The sequence below is a fragment of the Tachypleus tridentatus genome, chromosome 13 (assembly GCF_004210375.1).
Source record: "Tachypleus tridentatus isolate NWPU-2018 chromosome 13, ASM421037v1, whole genome shotgun sequence".
In the NCBI taxonomy this organism is placed as follows: Eukaryota; Metazoa; Arthropoda; class Merostomata; order Xiphosura; family Limulidae; genus Tachypleus; species Tachypleus tridentatus.
Window position 1 is genome coordinate 222,877,417 of NC_134837.1, and position 9,387 is coordinate 222,886,803.

Genomic DNA, 9,387 nt, shown 5'->3' on the forward strand with positions numbered 1-9,387 from the left:
AAAATTTAAATAAAATAGTGAAAAACAGTCAATAGGTAAACGATCACATCTTGAAGACTCCGATCATCAATCTTCAATGTCTGTACCACCAGTTGTACCTCATTTTCTCATCCTAGATTCTCTTTTAGAAAAATCTTTAGGGCAAATGCTCCCATTTTTTATTTAGAAGGGACTGGAGGGACTTGCTGGCTCTCCAAAGTCAGTAAAGAAGCTTTGTTCTAGAGACATTGGTTGAAACATCCACATCTCAACACAGTGAACTCCTCTTGAATTCAAAGGCTATTGGGGATGTACCTATTGAGATTACTCCTCATGCTACCTTGAATTCATCACGAGGTTTAATGTCGAGAAGGATTTGAAGAACGTCCCCGAGTCAGAGATTCTCGCTGGTTTCTCCACTCAAGGAATTTTTTGCAGTGACATGCATCTCCACTTGCAAAGATGGAGTTACACTGCCAACAAATATCCTCGTTTTGATATTTACATCACCACGTGCACATGCCACCATCAAGGCAGGTTATCTAAATTGCAAGGTATGGCCGTACATTGCAATCCCTCTCTAATGTTTCCAATGTCAGAGGTTTGGCCACTCAAAGACGTCATGTCGTGGTTCCTTGACATGTGCTCGTTGTGGTGGCAACGACCATGATGCTTACGAGTGTGAAATGGACCCACATTGTGCCAACTGCAATGGTTATTCCTACTTTCGTTCTTGCCCTAAATGGTTGGAGGAAAAAGAGGTGCAGTGTTTGAAAACGACTCATAACATTACTTTTCCTGAGGCTCGGAAATTGCTGTCCACCACTTCATCTCGGACATATGCTGCTGCACTTCGTTCCACCACTACAGTCGGAGTGCAGACAGATCTCTCTGTGCCTTCAAGAGAATCGTTCTCAAAACAAATTAAAAGCCTTTTGACCTACATTGTTAAAAAAGCTGATGAATCAACTTCTACACCCATCTTTGTTCCTCCCACACATTCCAACAAACCCCATGATCCACATCCTTTGGTTCTAGGTACAGGCATTTCTTCAGATAATCTTTTTCTCCCACCCCAAGTTAAAAAACAATCATTTGTTTGCGTTTTCAGTCACTGAAATCCCCTTCCAACAACAAAGACCTGCCTAATCGACCCAGGGCAGGATCCATGGATGTCGATAGACCTTCCCCAAATAAGAATACTAAGGAAAAAACACGTGGTCGTAAACAGAAGGGCTCTCCAGGCAATTCGCCTACACGTCGTTAAAAATGGCCACCTTGTTACAATGGAACTGTCGAGGTTTACGTTCTAATCTGGATGATATCAAAACCATCCTGTATGTCTTTCCTTACAAGAAACATTTCTAAAACCTGCTGATACAGTCACCATTCGGCAGTTTTCTCTGTACAGAAATGACAGGCTGTGTGATGGACGAGTACATGGAGGGGTGGCACTATTGGTTGATCAGCATGTGCCCACCCTGTCTTTGTCACTCAACACACCCTTGGAGGCCATAACCATCTGTGTTTCCTTGAGTCATACCATCACTGTTTGTTCTCTCTACCTGTCACCTGGAGAGACATGTGATCAATCAGACCTTGATGCTCTCGTTGAACAGTTGCCATCTCCATTTCTAATTCTGGGGGACTTTAATAGACATCACCCCTCTGGGGAAGTACTGTTATTGATAGGAGGGGTCGCTCTGTAAAGCATATGCTCTCTGATCACAACCTTTCTCTTTTCTTATACTTATTTTCATGCACCTAGTCAGTCCTTTACTGTTATTGATCTCATGGTTTGCTCCCCTTCATTATTCTCCCATTTTTCATGGAGGGTTGACAATAATCCCCGAGGCAGTGATCATTTTCGTATACTTTTGAGAAAGACTGGCTGTGGTCAATACCACTCTATCCACGTACCCTGGTGGAAGCTGGATCAGGCAAACTGGCCCTCTTTCACTGCTCTCACAGAACTTGATCCTGTTATTGTCTGTAAGCCATCATTAGACGACTATGTGGCAGCAGCAACTGACTGTATTATACAAGCAGCTGCTCAATGTATTCCTAAAACCTCGACACATTTTCTACTATATCCTCGTCCGTGGTGGAATCCTGCCTGCCACATGACATGGATGGCTCAAAAAAATGGCTTGGGATACTTTCCGTAGATATCCCAACTTTCAAACTGCATCGCTTTTCAGTGGGCCAGTGCACATGCTAGGTAGGTAAGACGTCAAAGCCAGAAGGAATCTTGGATTAAGTTCACAACCGGCATATCTTCTACCACCAGTCCCAAGGTCATATGGGACAGGGTTCAAAAGGTCAGTGGGCACTACAATTCTGCCCCTCTTGATATTACTCTCTGATGGCCAAGAAGTAGCTGATGTCTGGAGCATCGCCGATACTCTAGGTGAAAGTTTTTGCCAGGTGTCTAGCACTTTTGCTTGTTCCTTCAGCTTCATGGCCATCAAGACTCGGGCAAAGCGTTCACCTCTTTCCTTTCAAACTGACTATCTCTTTGACTATAATCGTCCCTTTCCACTGGTGGAACTGAAACTGGCCCTTCATCTGTTGGACCAGATGATGTACACTATGATATGCTGTGCCATCTATCTCCAGCTTCTCTTGATATTCTTCTCACTGTTTTTAACTGGATCTGGCATGAGAATGTTTTCCGTAATGCCTGGCGCCAGGCTATTATCTCACCTTTCTCTAAGCCAATTGCTTTGACTAATTGCCTCTGTAAGACCTTAGAGAGGATGGTTAATGCTCGTCTTGTTTGGTTCCTTGAATCAAACAACCTCTTCTCGCCCACCCAGTGTGGGTTCCAAAGACAGCATTCCACCGTGGACCACCTAATTAGACTTGAAATGTCAATCAGAGAAGCCTTTCTCAAATGACAATATCTTGTATCAATATTCTTTGACATTGAGAAGGCTTATGACACAACATGGAGGTATGGCATTTTGCGAGACCTCCATATATATGGGTTACGTGGCCATTTACCCATTTTATTTAAAAAAATTTTTAATGGACAGGAGATCCTAAGTTTGTCTGGGTTCGTCACTTTCCCGTTCTTTTCTACAGAACTTGGGGTTCCTCAGGGCTATGCTTTGAGTGTCACACTTTTCAGTATAAAGGTTAATGCCATCACTGAACACCTCCCTCTCACTTTTGCAAATGGGCTCTGTCAACTACTTTTAAATCTCATGTCAGTTGTCGAACATGAAATATATTGAATGGCAACTACAAACTGCCCTCGATCGTGTATTGAAGTGGACCACAGCAAATGGCTTTTAACTTCTCTCTCTCTAAAACCATATGCATGCAGCTTAAACCAACTGGGTATTCACTCTGATCCTAAACTCCGTATTGGTGAAGTTATGCTACCTCTGACCTCCTGAGACAAAGTTCTTGAGGCTTATCTTTGACTGTAAGCTGACCTTTATACCACACTTATAGCAGCTATGGGTCAAATGCACAAGAGCACTGAACATCCTCTGTGTACTCTCTACCACCAGTTGGGGAACAGATTGATGTTCTATGTTAAAGATATATCGAAAGATATATTCAATCGAAACTCGACTATGGATTACTGGTCTATGGCTCTGTCAGACTCTCGGCCTTAAAGATGCTGGACCCCATTCATCATCAAGGACTTCAACCCTGTACTGGGGCTTTCTGCACCTCCCCAGTTCAGAGCTTATACATAGAATCTCATGAACCTTCTCTGCACCTTTGCCGTTTGCAACTGTCTTTACTATATTCTTTGAAACTTCATTCCTTACCAAAGCATCCCGCCTGGGGATGTGTTTTCCTTCCTTGGTGGGCCACACTTTTTCAGAACAGACGATCTGCCATTGCTCCTTTTGGCCATCGTGGCCAGGTGCAAGTGGATGAATTGGGTCTGTCCTTGGATAACTTGCAGAATCCACTGGCCAGCCCATCCCACCATGGCTTATTACAGTCCCCAAATGTGACCTCTCTCTAAGTCATCTGAGAGAGGCAGATACTCCCAATTGAAAGTACCGTCTTTTATTTACTGAACATCTTTCAAACAATCTTTCAATTCCAGTTTATATGGATGGTTCCAAATCAGGTAACTCTGTGGGCTCTGCCATGGTTTGTTGTGGTTCGGTGGTTGCACGCAGAATCCCCTCTACAGCTTGTGTGTTCACTGCTGAACTGTACACCATTTCTCTTGCACTGGATCATATTGAAGCTAAGCAATACTCCAACTGCACTATTTATACTGACTCGCTTAGTTCTCTACTGGCCCTGGAATCGCTTCACGTTGGTTCACACCCTTTTCTCACTGATATTCAAAACCAACTGGCACATTTGTCATTAACATCTACTTCTATCCAGATTTTCTGGATACCAAGTCATGTTGGTATTCGCGGGAACGAGCTTGCAGACACGGCGGCTAAATCTATCTGCTCTGGCACTATCGCCAGTGTGCCTATTCCATACATGGACTATGGTCCTGTATTCAAGGCTCGGCTCCGTGCCAGCTGGCAGTCGACTTGGAGTGAGCAACGCGACAACAAACTTTTCCAAATAAAACCGTAAGTTAGACTTTGGCCATCTAGGTTCGGGAGAAAGTTGTTCTAACTAGACTACGCATTGGTCACAGTTTTTTAACTCATCGTTTTCTTTTATCTGTAACTGATGCACCAGTATGTAGTTTGCGTAACACTCAGATCACAATAAGCCACATTTTACTTTCTTGCTGTCGTTACGACTCTCAATGACGGCACTATTTTAAACGTTCTGTCCGTAACATTGGACAATGTTATTGGTGACGGTGACACTGCCCACCTTGATAAAGTTTTTAGTTTTTTAATGGCCATTAATCTTTTTAATGTCATTTAAGTGTTTTATAATTATTCATTACTCCTTTTTAATTGTGGTTCCCTTTTAAGAGTCACAATCTCTCTAGTTCGATTTGAAATTGAAAAATGGCCATAACATTAAATAACTCGACACCAGGACTGGAAAGACCAACTTCAGGTGACTGACGGTAGTTCTTGTACTTACCTGTTAGTCTTCCTGGCGGGTTATGATAACTGCCATTATGCAACAGAAAGTCTTTTACAACTGCTATTACTGTAGTTTCTCTCTTAACATTGTAAACTGGATGTCAACATTGGTTTTATGCCTTTTTATGTTTTTAATTGCTGTTTTGTTTTACCTTCATTTCTTTTTATGAATTTTACTACATTTACTTTATTTTTACCGGACGTTTGGCGCAGACAGCCGAGCTGCTTTGGTGCTATATAACACTAAACCAACAAACCAACACGAATCACGGAGCTACAGGAGCAGGCGCCTTCTCAGAGACCCCACCCTAGCAGCTGTTGAATGTGGGGGCGGAACTGTGGAAGCCCCCACACCTTTCCCTCCAATCTTAGTGTGCGACTGCCCCGCAGCCACCTCAGCATACGATGCCACACGCCTCGGGCAGTGCGAGGACGTGTGGCCACCATCACATACATCACACTTAACAATACAGTCACTGTCTGTATGTCCATATGCTTGACATTTCCCGCACCGTGGGGTCTGGCAGGCACTCAGTAAGTGGTCTTTCAGCTGCTTCTTCATGTCAATACACACTCAACGTTTCCTTGTACACACTCCCAGGCTAGTCTTGTACGTTTTGTACCTGAACTTTCGCAATGATCCATTTGCCGATAACACGTCATTCACTGCGTCAAAGGTCAGCTCGAAAGGGGCCGACCGGAGGGTAATCCATTTGATGTTCTATCCGGCAGGCTCCACGGTCACACGCTGGTCGGTCTCCAAAGTGAAAGTCTCCTTTGTCTAGCAAAGTCCGGAATTTGTGGACGACGCCAGCGCGCCACGTAACGCCCTTTTCCAAAGTGTTGGAGGCACTCTACGTGGTTTTCCCCAAGTTGATGTTCACGGTGTCTCTCACCGCCGATGGTAGCGAGGCCGCGGGCACCACATAGCGGATAGACCGCGACCGAACAGAATAGGGCCGTGGCCATACCGACCTATTGTCGGGTTTCACACGCACACACAAAAAAACAACACGACTATAAACCACGAAATCTAAACTACACATGAACTTAATGGCACACGATACAAGATAAGCGCAACCCCGTGACGAGGCACTGCAAAAAACACGGCAGAAAAAAATCAGCGTCGCAGATCACTGACAATTGGCACGACCGTTGTACTTGAGAATGCTTGTCTGAGTTTGTGTGGCTGTATGATTGATATTATGTATCTGTGTGGCTGAAATAGCCGAACCCACTAATTGGAAGGGGTGTTCACATACTTTTGACCACTTCTAAAATAAAATATCCCTAACACGTTTTAACATGCATTCTCGCCATCAGCTGTAATGTACCGAAAATGTGACACTGACAACAGTACATAGAGTAATAGAGATTTCATGGAAAACCGGATGACTTTCATAATGTCACTAAACTCTCTTTATTTATATATCACTCATCCGTTTACTCCATCATTCCCAATTTCTCCTTTAAGAAGAAAGGATCCACCTTTCGAAAGTGCTTGGGTTATAAGTGTTTTTTTTTTTTTTTTTTTCATTTCTAACCATCTGACAGTTATAATGTCACTTGATACTTGTTGTATACTGAATAGTTGACAATTATAGTGTGTACCAATAGTTAACAGTTACAGTTCACCTAAACTTTGACAGTGATGTCTATACACTCGACATATAGTGTATTAAGTTTTAAACTTAAAAACTTAATTCATTTAAAATATAATATTAATTGAAATATTTTGGAAATTTCTATTCAAACCATCTCTGAGACAAAAAGAATTAAAAGAGCAATTCATTGTAATCTAATCGTTTCGAAAAACCTAATTATATTACTATTTATAATAGCATGACTATCGTTTATCTTATGTTGAGCTGTGACGTTTAAATATCGGCCCGGCATTGTCAGGTGGTTTACGCACTCGACTCGTTATCCGAGGGTTGCGGGTTCGAATCCCCTTCACACCAAACATGTTCTTCTTTCAGTCTTGGGTGCTTTATAATATGACGGTCAAACCCACTATTCGTTGGTAAAAGTGTAGCTCAAGAGGTGGTGATGACTAGTTGTCTTCCCTCTAGTCTTACGCTGCTAAATTAGGAACGACTAGCACAGATATAGCCCTCGTGTAGCTTTGCCCGAAATTCAAAACGAATCGAACTAAGTATTCCGCAGTGATGAACTCGTATCAAATGGGTAATAAAAAGTCATTAATTTATCTTTCAATAATAAGCCAATGTCAAATACTGGCTAAGAAATAAATATTTTATGAAACTACTTTCATTTTCCAAAACATGTCTAACAGAGAAGGAGAGGATAAATGTAACTAAACACACAACACTTCAGCGCAAGTACTAAGAAGTGCGAGAATTTGAGTAAATGGTACAAGATCTATGAGTATACTTCTCGTTTCATTCAAACCATACAAATAAAAGATAAATGTGTGTATTTTCCCGATCAATAGGAGTTTATCACTATTATAACTTCCGAGGTTTATAGTATATCAACTGTGGCAAACCAACAATATAGGATGTGTCGCCGCGTGTTGCGATGGCTACCTTTTATAATCGTTAGGCGAGTTCTCGAAATTTCAGTTCCCAAAAATACTGGTATTTACACAAATATATACTCTGTTGATTCTTATGCTCGAGAATCTTCTACAGATTTAGGGAATAGGCGGGGATTTTGAAATACGCTCTGAAATACTACATAGAGGGAAAAAAACAACAACTTTAGAATAATTAACTTTATCACTTACTTTTGTTTTATCCAGATCACCGTCGCAACAGAAAGGAGGGAAGAAAGAAATCCGGAAAGACCAAATTACCGTTACAGAAAAGTACGGGCCCGGCATGGCGAAGTGTGTTAAGGCGTTCGACTCGTAATCCGAGGGTCGCGGGTTCGAATCCCGGTCGCACTAAACATGCTCGCCCTTTCAGCCGTGGGGGCGTTATAATGTGATGGTCAATCCCACTATTCGTTGGCAAAAGAGTAGCCCAAGAGTTGGCGGTGGGTGGTGATGACTAGGTGTCTTTCCTCTAGTATTACATTGCTAAATTAGGGACGGCTAGCACAGATAGCCCTCGTGTAGCTTTGCGTGAAATTCAAAACAAACAAACAGAAAAGTACGTGGTGTTTATCTTCTTGATGTGACGGATTTTGGGTTATTGTTTCTACTTCATTTACATCACTAGTTTGGGTTTTAAATGCCCGAACTATCTATCTTAAATAGATTATAGGATCAAGCATAGGTGTCGTCGTGGATGTAATTGCCACTTGAGGTTGTTGCAGATGCAATATGTGGTACAAGGCAGGCTAAAATTGTTTAGACTAACCTTTGAGTCTTCTTTAAGGGGTTTAGGCTCAATTATACATTTAATTCAGCGAGATTTTCTTAGGAGTTTCCATGAAACGTGCTATGGTTTGCGGTTTGGATTAATATCTGTGTCAATTTGGATATCTGTTGTTTACGGCCATTCTAATGTGGATTTATTGGCCTGAAATCTAATGGTTTTTGATAGATGCTTTAGTGTTTGTTTCTCTTTGTGCCTGTGTTTGCTGTTCTTGAAGTTTTTCTTCGAGGGTATGTTTGCAATGATCTTACTTGATTTTACCTTTATTTGCTGGTTGTTGTGCGTTTAGGTTTGGAATGTTAGTAGTATGTGTGTGTATATATATATATATATGTATATACAGTGGCACCTCGGTTCTCGAACGACTCCCTTCTCGAACAATTCGGTTTTCGAAGATATTGTTTGAGAAAAAAATGTCTCGGTTGTTGAACATACTCGGTTCCCGTACCAAGCTGTCGTGGCCCGAACCCCCGAAATAACCCAACTGATTACCTGAACGACCCTTCGACCATTTTCGGCTCACGCCAAGCTTGCCCAAAACATTTTACCCGCACCTGTCGCTCAGTCCACATCCCCGCTAAAATCTGCTGTGAACGTTCTCGTTTTTCTTTTTGTTTTTTGTTGTTGTTTTTCTGAATATTCTGATTAAATAAGCCACCATAGGGTCAAAGAAGGAAAACGAAAGCAGCAAACCAAAAAGAAAAGTTGTTAGAGCCACAATAGAGGTGAAAAAAGATCCCATAGCGAAGTATGAGAGTGGTGTTCGCGTGTCTGACCTTGTTACACAGTTTGGTGTGACGAAGTCTACAGTCTGCACCATACTGAAAAATAAAGAGGTCATCAAAAGAGCTGATGTTGCAAAAGGAGTGACAGTGCTTACGAAACAAAGATCACAAACAATGGAAGAGGTAGAAAAACTGTTGTTGATCTGAGTAAACGAAAAACAGTTAGCTGGTGATAGCATTTCTGAGACCGACATTTGTGAGAAAGCAAAGCAGTTGCATGCTGATCTCCTGAAAAAC